At 45.2% G+C, this 12,500-nt stretch overlaps 1 protein-coding gene across 1 annotated transcript in view; it reads left to right on the top strand.

Annotated features, from left to right (window-relative positions):
• Positions 1 to 12,500, top strand: part of rsrc1 (arginine/serine-rich coiled-coil 1) — a 170,236-nt gene that overhangs the window by 64,874 nt on the left and 92,862 nt on the right. The gene's annotated exons all lie outside the window — the stretch shown is intronic.

Below are 12,500 nucleotides of genomic sequence, written 5' to 3'. Positions count from 1 at the left end.
GCAGAGAGGGAGATGGAGGGAGAGAGAAAAGAGAAGATGGGGATAGAGGGAGGGTGGTGTCTCCCCGAGGGCCTGGTCAGGCTTTCATATCACTGTTTCATTTGTCCCCAATTCTGCCCGGACACACACACACACACACACACACACAGTCAGACACATGCACGCATACACAAACGCACGCGCGCGCACGTTGTCCCTTCCACACTCCCACATTTTCTGGTAGCCGTGTTTTGAATTCTTTTTTTCCTGTGTCGATGAAGTATTTGAAGTAGCGCTGGGTATCGCCGCTGATTTCATGATTCGATAAGATTCAATATCGATATTTGAGTTACAATATCCATTTTGCTTGGATATGAAAGAGATTCTCAAAGAACTAATGCTGTAAATTGAACAAGGAAGGAACCCTCTAAACTGGTGCATTATTACAAACATGAATATTTTACAGATGTTGACGAGTTCTCGTGACACTAAGTCTAACCGCGTTAAAGCTTCAAGCACCGTCCACGACGTGAAAAGGCATGATATTAAAAGATCGATGTTGGGATTTAGGAATCGATATCAGCTCCTTCAAATGAATATCGATTCGTTATCAATATATCGTTGTTGTTGTTTTTTTACCCAGCCCTAGTGTTTGACGTGTGCGCGGCATGCATGTTTGTTTGCGTACGTGAAGACGACGTGGAGATTGTCCTCGCACACACACACACACACACACACACACACCTGCACACTGTCTCCCTCCACACTACACACCCTCCGTCTCCCCCCCTGTCTCTTCCTCCTCTCAGCATGGGGCCGCTCCTCCTCAGTCCGCTCCCATCCATGAATTCCGGGTCTTTCCGGGGACCCTCTCCTGGGACAGAGTGAAAATTTAATGGCCAACATTTGCAGGGTTTCTCCTGCTCCGAGCTTTAATCCGGGGTCAGAGGGCCGTGCAACAAAGTGAAAAGGTTCTCTCTCCTCTTTTTGGGTGGGGAGGAACCCAGGTTCCAGGTGCCCCGTATTCCAGGGGATGAATTATAGACAGGGGTCAGCGAGGGTCCCGGCTCTCTGTGGATGTCACATGGCCTCCCCTCCCTCTCCTCCCTGCATACTAAAGCGCTGTTCCCAGCACCCTACGCAAATGACCCCCGCTCCCCGCCCCGCCCCGCCCCCAACGCGCTACTACGTAAATGACCCTGAATATGCCACACAAAATGACCGACCCCGAGATTCAAACGTTTCTCAGTAACTCCCAGATCAGATGACCTCAGATTTTTCGAGCAGCCTCAAATTCAGCCGCGAAAATGTTCCATAACGTTCCTTTTATTTATTTATTGACTGTGTTCTGTGGTTTGGAGTTAGTGGGAAGGGACTTGGAGAGGAGTGGTGGTTTTGTGTCCGTGCTTGACTCGCTTGTGTGCACATGGAAACTGGAGTAGCAGCGCGCGACGACGCGTTCATAATTCCTCTGGATTCTTCTTAATCTAAAGACTTTCCGTGCTTTGAGTGGTTAGGAGGACAGGTGAGTTAGAGGGGTGGGCTCAGGTGTTTGTGGGTGTGGAGATGATGTGGATGTGAGGGGCCAGGGGGGTGGTTGATGTACTACTCCATAAAAGGCGGTGTGAATAATTCAGGAGAAGATTACATGCATAAACAGCATTAATCAATACGTGTATTGGCATTGACATCTGGGCCAACATTAGGTAGGCCGTGTGTCTCATGTTGAGATGGCTCTTCTCCAGGTGAGATAGAAGTTACATCAGGGAAGTAACTGTTCACAAAATTCATGGTTCAGTTCGATCCAACAAAGTGGTGACACGGTTTGATGTTTTCGATACAGCAAAAAAATAGGAATTTCTTTTATTTTTTTATTTTACGTATTTATTTCATTTTCACAGGCTAGTTATTATTTTTCAATTTACAACAATGTTTTTTTTGGTTTACCCTTTGTCTTTTTTGTCTCAGTTTTAGTTTACTATGATATGCTTGTCGAAGACTTGTCACAGTTCAGCAGTGAAAGATTTGTTCGGTTTGCAATGCGTATTGAACCTACATGCAAAGCCTCGTACCTAAACGGTTCGGTATGCATAGTACGCATCTAATTTACATAAGATATGTGTGACACCAGGCCAACATACATCTAGAATAGCTCTGCCGTTACTCTTATTTTGTAGCATCATACAGAAGTCAGTCACAAATGAGTGCACTGTTTATCATGTTCTCACACTTCTTACAAAGATATCTGGCTAAAGTCACCTTGAATTACTGTGCGTGTGTGTGTGTGTGTGTGTGTGTGTGTGTGTGTGTGTGTGTGCGTGCGTGTGTGTGCGTGTGCGTGCGTGCGTGCGTGCGTGCGTGCGTGTGACATTCTCATTTCATAGTCAGCTAGGTTATACAGTAGTACAGTAGTCTACTAATCCTCACAGGGATTGGTATGTGTGAGTTTATTTGTACTAATATCAGGTTTCTTGGATAATGCAGCCCGTATATCGCAATATTTTGTGTGGCAATATATCGTATCGCACGAATGCCAAGTATCGCGATATTTTATTATATAAATTGCCAGGTTTTTCTGACAGTGTTGGTCAGCCTGTCTACTTGACCAATGACAACGTTGCTGCAATAAAAAATTATTGAAGTGAGATGAACAGACTGGAAACTTTATCTTAGATAAAAACAGATGGTGAAGTTTTCCTTTGGGGACATAATTTGCAGCGGGGAATCGCAGTATATCACAATACTGCAATAATCAATATCGCAATCATGTGGTGATTCCCACCCCTTGTGTTTTGTATAGTTTGTTGCACTAGTGGACCTATAGGTTACAAGGCGTTTTATTTCTAATACTGTAACTGCCGTGTCTTTAGACTCCTCAGGATAGCTCAGCTTTTAAACAGACAACAGGCTTACAGTACACACACACACACACGTGCACACACACACACATACACACACACCCACACGCACACACACACGCACACACACACACACACACACACACACACGCACACACGGATGTGTATGTTTACCGATGCATTTCCGTATATATATGTCTTGTGGAATTTGAATAGCTGAATATTGAGTGTGTGAATTTATGGGTGTGTTTATGCTTATGGGGAGATTGCACCCCAGTCGTCAGCTGCCTGGGGAGTGGAAGACTCTGATTACGATTCGGGACAGAGAACAGTAAATAATGAAGCTTGTCTCCCTCTGGGGGGGGTGGTTATGTTGGAAATGTTGTTACCCCTGTAGCTCATGTACACACACACATCCCTGTAAATACCCCCCCCCCCCACACACACACACCCACCCCAAACAGGCATTTATGACTCTCTTGATGTACTACAGTTAAGAGTAGTGCTTCACTGCATCAACCATCGCCACACTCATCATGGTGTCCCAAAGCCATTCCTGCACAGCCAGCACCCTCAAAGCTGCTCTCTCTCAATCAATCACCTTTTGTTTGGGTATTCTTTTATTTCTTTATTTTAGTTATTTTTACACACTGTTTATTTGCTTATCTGTTTAATTATCAATCCTAGACTCTTGAAGTCAGTAACTGTTGTTTACCCATAACACAAACAAAATACAAAAATATTTTTATTTAATTTTTTATTTATTTATTTTTTTTACTGTTGGGACATTCAAGCCTCTGTTCAAATTACTCTGGCGCTTGATTCCTCATGATGAACACTAACGTTTGCCTCCCCCTGTCAAGTTAACCGTATGAGTGAGTGGCTCATGCAATAATTAGTTGGGCAATTAAGACTTATGTGGTGTGAGGTTTGTTTTATTGTTCACGTTTTGTTTGCTTATTTCCACTGATTGAATGAGCGTGATCAGTAGGAATGAAGAGAGGACTGAAGTTAATTGCTCCCAGTGCTCTGCCTTAGTTTCTGCTTTTGCAGATGCACACACAGACGCGCGCGCCCACACACACACACACACACACACACACACACACACACACACACACATACACAGACAGTAAGTTTGAGTATGAGGATTCCTCGCCCCGGGGGAAAGGGAGCGATAGAGAAAGAGGTGGCCTCCAGCAGCTAATCAGTCCAGATGCATGGGCGCTGAAAGCGGAGTAGAAGAGAGCCAGCAGATCAGTCGATACATGAAGAATCAGCCCCATCAGGATTACTGGCTCAATCAGCAGCTGGAGCATGCACCCTGCCTGGGGAGGGCTGGGGGAGAGAGAGAGAGAGGGAGGGGGGGAGAGAGCTGTGTCTGGAGATGGGAGGCTGAGCAGGACATGGTGGAGGTATTACAGGTCATTCAAGGGTTACAGGGTGGGTTGGGGTCATGTTTCAGGGCAAACTGAAATTACTGGGAAATTGGCTTTGTCTTGTGTTTTTGTGTTGGTGGTTGATTGGTGGCATTTTGTAAAAAGATGTTTTTAACACGTTCACTGCCATTGACGAGATATCTCGGCTTACAGAATCCAACGGTTCACTGCCAATGACGAGATATCTCGGCTTAAATTTTTTTTTTTTTTTTTTGACGGTGGGACGTGGATCAACGCTCCCCACGTCTCCTATAAAAATATTGAAGCCAGCGAACGTGTACAACCCATTCCACGGACCCACTAAGTGGCGACAGTGCTCTCCCAGACTAGAGGAAGGCAAGCAAAAAGCAGTCTGAGGAAGCCATTCTCATGAAAATGGATGGGCGAAAACGCTTTCGTTTTCGCGCTGATTGCTGGCGGTGCGGGATTGCAAATTTGCATAATAGATTACGGGTGGAACACACTTTGAAACACGCAGCATAAATAAGACCAGAATCGCAAAAGCTTCATCAAAGCTCTCAACCGAAATCACAAGAAACGAGCGAGCCCATATCCAGACTTGCCGAGCGGCCGCCAGCAGACAGGCAGCAGCAGCAGAAGCAGTGAGCCTGGTGACGCGAGGTTACAGCAGCAGCAGCAACGAGCTTGTGACATGCCCGCTGCAGCCAAGAAGAACACACACGGAGGGAGGAGTTTGAAGCAGAGGGGTGTTTCCTGCTGTTATGGAGGAAATTACTGTTCAAAACTATTGTTTAGATGTCTGACGTCTTACTGATGCCAAAAATGAATGGTTAAAGTGACTGTTCTATCGAATTTCACAAAAAGCCGTTTATCTCAGAATAATTTTCCAGACGCTGAAACCATGCTGTATTCAACTGCTAATGCTTACATAACTACTAACTCTACAAACTAACTCTTTTAGACAGAGAAAGCACACATTCTATTAGTTCTTTTGAGATATTGTGTGTTCACAAAATCTTAGCAGAAAAGAATCCTCGGGTCTTGAAAGATGAGCCAGAATCCTCAAAAAAACCCTCTGGCAGAACCTACCTACAGTAAAAAAAAAACGGCTGGCAGTGAATGTGTTAACTTGAGGATTTTATAGCCATGGGGTGTCTGGGTAGTGTAGCACTCCACACTCAAATATTACGTTGAATCGCTGCGCTCCGCATACACATAAGTGAGTCTGTGCCAGTTCACGGCCACTGCTGGTTTTGAAGGCGGGTTGAAATTGAATGAGTGACAGGTCGTAGCACCGATGAGAGAGCGGTTTGAAAAATGGGCTGCGCCTCCCGTGTTGTCTGATCGCAAAGTCGTTACTGATTGGAGAGGACTGAAGCCATCACTGGCCAAGTGAACAGTTCCCTCCCATAACCAGCCCTCTGAGGGAAAGTGTCCCAGACCCAGCGAGAGCTCTGCTGCAGCATGCAGTAACGTAGTGCATCAGCGTAATAACTCTTATGGGTCTGGTGTTGAGACTAGTGTAGAGACCCGGGTTCAATTCCCAGCAGCGCCACTCTTCCCGGTTTGGTCAGACGTCCGTGTCCGTGGGTGTGAAGCTGGCGGGGTATGAGTCCTGGTCACTGCACTAGTGCCTCCTCCTCTGGGGGAGGGGAACTGAGGGGGAATAGCATGATCCTCCACATGTGCAACGTCCTGCTGGTGAAAGCCCTCGCTGTCAGGTGAAATGAAGTGGCTGGTGACTGCACATCTATCGGAGGAAGGTGGAGGTGTTTTCAGTTGACTGCAGACCAGCACATAGAGGATGTTATCACGCCCCCTGCCTCGTTTGGGGAAGTCACACGACAACAAGCACTGTAGTTCACATCACAATATGAAATGATATTTTAAAATGCTGTCAGAATATTGTCAGATCAGTGGGCATATTGAAACTTTCTTGTCTGGCATATTGAGGCAGGATCATTATCTCTAAACACTGCCTGCCATTAAGTGCTTCTGCTTAAAACGCTCAAATGAATCCATCTTTAGGCATGTTGTCTTCAGGCAGAGAGGCAGTGCACTGACCCTGCTCAGCAGCCAGATTTGCTACCTACACATTCCCTCCTACCTGATGGAATCTCAAGTTGACACTGTCAGCTGAATTAGCATAACGCCACACCTGTCAGCTGAATTAGCATAACGCCACACCTGACAATCTGCTGTCAGTAAAATGCATCATTTCATTTCTCACTGTCCTGCTACTGATGCTACGCGCTAATGTTGGCAGTGTTTGAGCCTGTCCATATTCACAGCATTGGTACCCAAGTGGACTATAAAGCCCTCTTCATACAGTACTATTCTTACATGTCATTTCAGTGAGTCATATGATTACCACAGAAAATGATTTCAAACAGTCCCCGCCAAGTCAATATTTTGACTGGAGGACTGCAAATTCTTCACCATTTTTTGGGGTACAAAAAGCAGGTAAAGTGTAGCCAGACATGCTCCAGTCTTAGCGATACAACACTTGTACATGTAGTATAAGGAAATGTGTTTGTTGGCTTCCAAAAGGGCTCGTGATGCGTTACTGGTCTGCTGTACACATGGCACTCTTTAGTGTGTTACTGGTCTGCTGTGCACATGGCACTCTTTAGTGTGTTACTGGTCTGCTGTGCACATGGCACTCTTTAGTGTGTTACTGGTCTGCTGTGCACATGACACTCTTTAGGGACTCTGTCGGTGTCGTGTGGGTGTCCCTTGGCGGGTTGAAGAGTTCAGTGAGGCAACTAGCCTGGTTGACCTACTGACAGATAGGCACCAGCAGATGTAGGCAGGACGACACACACACATGCACACACACACACACACACACACACACAGCTATGTGAAGGAAGCAACGTCACTAGATATGGCGATGAGTTGACAGAGAGCAGTCTTCGTGTACGATACCAAAAGTTTTGGGTGGGAGGAGAGGTGAGAGCTGAGAATGAAATATAATCTCTCTACCTTCTTTTCTTTGTCCTACTGCTCTCCCTATCGTCAGGCTTTAATTGTCTCATTAAACAGTTTGTCTATCTCTCTCCCCGTCTCTCTCTCTCTCTCTGTATTTCTCTCTCTCTCTCTATCTCTCTCTTCCTCCCTAATATGATTGTATAGGATAAAGAGGTGAAAACAGCTCAGAGAGAGAGAGAGAGAGAGAGTGGGGACAGATAAAGGGGTGAGAGGAGGAGGGGGGATGTGATAATGTGCAAACAGATTTCCATGCTTATTACACTAATGATTTCATCATATTTGATGTGGTGGGGGGGCGGGGCTGGGAGGAGGTTGAGACTGGGGGTTCTCTCATCTCGCCGGCGCGGCTCAAAGATGGAGTAATTTGAGTGACCTCTGACTCGGGGCAGGCCCAAACGTAATTGCATGTCATTCTGGCGTGTGTGTGTGTGTGTGTGTGTGTGTGTATGGGGGGGGGGGGTCCACAAAATCCTAAGTACCCCCCCCCCATCTTTCCCTCCTTCCTTGCATATCGTTTTTGTCTGTCTCCTTCTCTCATGTCTCCTTCAACACCTTACTTCTCTCCATCTTGTTCCCTCGTCTTGCCACGGCTTGCTGCTCGAGTGTTTCCAAAAAAGGAGAAGACGAAGAAGAAGAAGAAAAAAACAGCCCCCAAACAAAAAGAAAGATTGCATTAATTTTCAAATGATGATATTACATTAGGCGCGGGGCTCTCATATATCAAAACGTGAGAACTACTCCCTTACTGTATGCGCTTCATCTTAATGGTATCGCTGGATGTCAAGGGCATGGAGGAAATTAAATCGGAAAGTGCAGATAGACCAAAGAAGATATTATCTCTGGATGATTGCAGTTTTGATAGGTATTCCAGTGAATTTCATTTTCTCCGGATGGAGAGAAGATGAGTTAGCCTGCACATTTGCTCATTTTTCTTCTACATGATTTATGTGAGTTGAGTATAAAACTCTCTCCTTCTCCCCCCCTTTACCCCCCCACCCCCTCCCCCTTTATCGGGAACACGCCCAATGCATGCGCGCGGGCGTGCACGCACACACACATACACACGCACACACACACACACACACACACACACACACACACACACACACACACACACACACACACGTAGGGTGGTAAATTAATGCCTTTGGATTCTATCTTGACTGGGGCAGTTTGTGTAAGTGTGTGTGTGTCCATGTGTATTTCCATGTGGGCACAGCACAGTGTGTGGGCTTTTGTGTATTTGTGTGTAGGTGTATGTTTGTGTGTGTGTGTGTGCGTGTGCGTGCGCCTGCCTGCGCCTGTATGCATGCGCGCGCGATAGCAGCAGAGCCATCAGCGGGAATGATTCCAGGGAGACGGGGGAGTGTCATTACTCAGACTTGTTTACATTCTAAATACGTAATGAAATCTTGTTGGTAATAATGACGGGAATAAAAGTTTGGAAAATTGTAAAAGTGGTGAAGTTTGAGAAATGAGCCCCGGCCCGTGAAATAGCATTTGGGGCAGGAAACGACATTATTATGCAGTGCTCCTGCCTGCCTGAGACATGAAGATGAACTGCTGGCGGGCCATAAAATGTTGTTAGCCCTAGCCTGAAGTATGGCACATTGTAAAAGAGCCCTGATCCCATATTGCCATTATATATAAAAGTATAGCCATACACAACATTATTTTTCATATAAGATGAGCCCACATACAGTGGGCCCAGGCCCCCCGCATCCACACACTGATCGGCGGGATATTTTCTCTCTCTCCATATAAAATATATAAATAAACATATTGCCATGGAACCCATCTCTGCCCTGATCTTATAGACCTCGATATTAAAAACAGAAATATTGCATTTTCTAGGGGCTCTGTTTTCCCCCGTCCTCTTTTGGGTATGGGATATTTGGGGGGGGGCAGAGGAGATGCGGAGGAGGCCGGGTGGAAAGCAACAAATGAAAGAAAATGGAAACAGATGAAGACTTTAAAAATATAATGAGATGAATATTGAACATATCAGCTCAAGCACAGAGAGAGCTCATTGAGGTGGGCGCTGCGTGCGTGTGTGTGTGTGTGCGTGTCTGTGTGTGTGTGTGGTTGTGTGCGTGTGTGTGGTCGTGTGCGTGTGTGTGTGTGCATGCTTCTCAGGTGCAGAGTGCTTCCCACCTTTATTGTGAAACTGTCCAGTCTGACTGAAAGTATGATGAGAGTTACACTGTTCTAATCAAGACACATTATACGTGACATGACAAGCCTGGATACTCCATTTCCCTCAAACTAGCCTCGTTTGTCAGGTGAGTTTACCTCGTATTAAAACCCACATTTTTATTTTGGCTTTTTGGATAGTGTAGGATATTCTATAGTGGAGACACAGAAAAGATGGGAGAGAGAGGGGATTTGACATGACAAGGACAAAGGTTCCATGTTGGTTTTAAAGCCACGATGTTGCGGGTTTATGATATGCTGTAGCAGAGCCATTACTGTATGTAAATCCTATATGTGCTTAAATCTGGACACATTGAGTGTCAGATCTAGTTGAATTAAAGCTCCACTACTATCTATATATATATCTACATCTTATTTACCTATAATATAATAAATAAAATAATATAATAAAGTCTGTTTATATCCCATAAGAGTTTGGGAGCTCGTAACTATTTTTAACACCTCACCATGTTAACAATTGTGCAAACCATCTTCTGAACTTTAGAAAGAGGGTTCAGATAATACCCTTTGCAGGATTAATGATTTTTCAGCACAAAATATCCCTTTAATGGTCTTTTTGTTTCCCCAAAAACTGCACTGCAGTAGTCGCTATATCAGCATTATTGAGTTTAATGTATGAATCTACAGGCCAGTTATTAAAATCCAGTAACGAACTAATTTGTTACTAAAAGGTCAGTGTCACTCAACATAGTATGCTAAAGTGTTAGCATGGAGCACCGGAGCACATGATCTAGCAGGGACCTTTGGAGGATTTTGGGATCTGTGTTCTTGTTACGTAACGGCTAAGTTGATCAACAGGCCAGGCTCACAGAAACATGCTGTATGTACCATGGCCTCTGACGGCCTTCAACAATCATTCATTTTCTATAGAGGATCTTCATTTTATCCTCTGTGCCATATTAGGTTTTTCATCTAGACTTGGGCGATATCGTAAATAGTACATTTGATCAATAGTATGAATACAGGACTGAATGGTTGATATGCTGTTCACTTCCTTTAGTTTCTTCTTCTACTTTGCTCCTTTGCAGCAACACGTACACTCTTAACAGTACCAATACAAATGAACATGTGAACATGTTTTGAACTCGCATGATGACACATTTCGATCCGACATGCTGAGGTGAGCTGCAAAGTAGCTACATGAAACCGGCTATAAATAGTGCAGTCCTTCCCAGCTTCCGCGCTGAAGTGCATTTTCTTTTCAAAATAAAAGCCCTCCGACGACACTGCCACTAAAATAACAGCACTTCAAAGTTTTATTAGTCACATGCCAAGGGACAATGTACAGTAAGCGAAGCAACAAAATGAGGGTCGGACTCGGCAGACTGAATGTAAATATATATATATATAAATCTATATATATATTTACTTTCAGTATATCTCAATATTGTGGGGAAATATTGTGGGGAAATATTGCATATGGCGGCAAGTATCGCAATATTCAATATTATGGGCTATGGGGCCAGGCTGTTGTGGAGAGTTGCAGAGTTGTAGTAGAGATGAGATGAGCTACTGTGGCCGCTGCTGCCTGGGGAGATGATGGCTTACTGTGTCTACCGACTCCCGAGCTCAACTAATCATCAGCAAGACCAGCAGTGTCTCTCTCTTTCTCTCTCTCTCTCTTCTCTCTGTTCTATCTATCTTCCTCTTCATTGCTCTTTTGTCCCGCCCCCCCTCCCTTCGGTCTCTTCTTTACTTCCTCTTTTTTCCTCTCTCTCATCCCAGCCGGTAGACTAGACTGAGTGGAAGTGAATATGGCTAAGCCGGCAGATTGAGTGGCTAGAAGTGAATGGTTACATCAAAATGAATGGATGGAGGGAGCGAGACAGGCGAGGTGGAGTTAAAGTGATAGTGAGGCCTCGCATAACGTGGAGATTTGGCAAGCATGTCCTGTACGTCCGCCTGCATGTGTGTTGGTATAGTCGTGTTTCTATCAACGTATTTTGATGCGCATTTCGAATTATCGCGCTAGAGAAGGTTAATGGAAACAGCAAAATTAGAAGAAAAAAAATCAATTTGGCAAAAGAAAGTTTGTACACTCGCTTGAGGTGGTTTTTGCCTTTTTCTAAAAACAGTTAAAGCACAAAATGGGAAATGGTAACATCTTTTTCGAATAAGTTCTGATGTAGCAAACATTGAACTCACATGACTGATGAGCTGGACCCTGTGTTGTGCACAGCAGCTGGCATCTTGTCTGGTCTGCTGCGACGCGTTCTGCAAACCACCCGATAATAGATCAAAATGTTCTGGATCCTCTCTCCCTTCACTTCAGCCATTTCTCTCTATCTATTTCTCAGTTTCTCTCCCTCTCTGTCTGTCTCTCTTTCTCCGCAGCCATAAATTAACACTTGTTGTCCTGTGGGTCGATAGAGGGAAGCTGCTCTGACCATCTGACCGCCATCTGACCAGCATGTCTGACCCTGTCTGTGTGTCTGGGGCCTCCGTTCACCACATTGTGCTCTGGTCTGGTCAGCCTCAGGCCCTAATAGTCCCGCAGACCAGAACGTGACCAAGAATAGATCTTATTTCCTGCACGCACGTTACCTCGCTCTGCACAGTGCGGCATTGTTTTTGCCAAGCCGAGTGAAGAGTGTTATTTATTTTTCTAATAGGAAGTGTTTATTTGCGACTAATGGGAAAGACAGCGGGCACTTAGGCTGCAGCGAGCATGTCTCAGTGCGTCTGTCATCGCTGTGGTGAGGTAAGTGAGTGAGTGAGCGAGCTGGAGGCCTGCTGCGAGCCTACTGGATTTCCTCTCTCTCCTCGGGCAAGAGTCAGTGACTCAAAGGTACAGTACATGCTTAAAGTAGGCAGGTAATAAGAGCACTGCAGGGCCTTTTATGACAGCCGTTTAAAATGGAGGGGGTTTCTAAGAGGCTGCTCCTCTACACTTAAATGACAAGAGAGAGAGAGAGAGAGAGAAGAAACAGAGATAGTGTATGTGCACTGCACAGACATAACCACACTTCAAAAACACAAATAGAAGCATTCAGACAGAGGCACAACATGGCCCCCCGGCCTGGCCAAAGTCAAGTCAAGTTTATTTGTATAGCCCTAA

The sequence above is a fragment of the Poromitra crassiceps genome (genome assembly GCF_964638095.1).
Source record: "Poromitra crassiceps genome assembly, chromosome: 5".
Classification (NCBI taxonomy): Eukaryota; Metazoa; Chordata; class Actinopteri; order Beryciformes; family Melamphaidae; genus Poromitra; species Poromitra crassiceps.
Note: the sequence above shows the minus strand (reverse complement) of the source record. Positions and strands in the feature narration are given on the sequence as shown.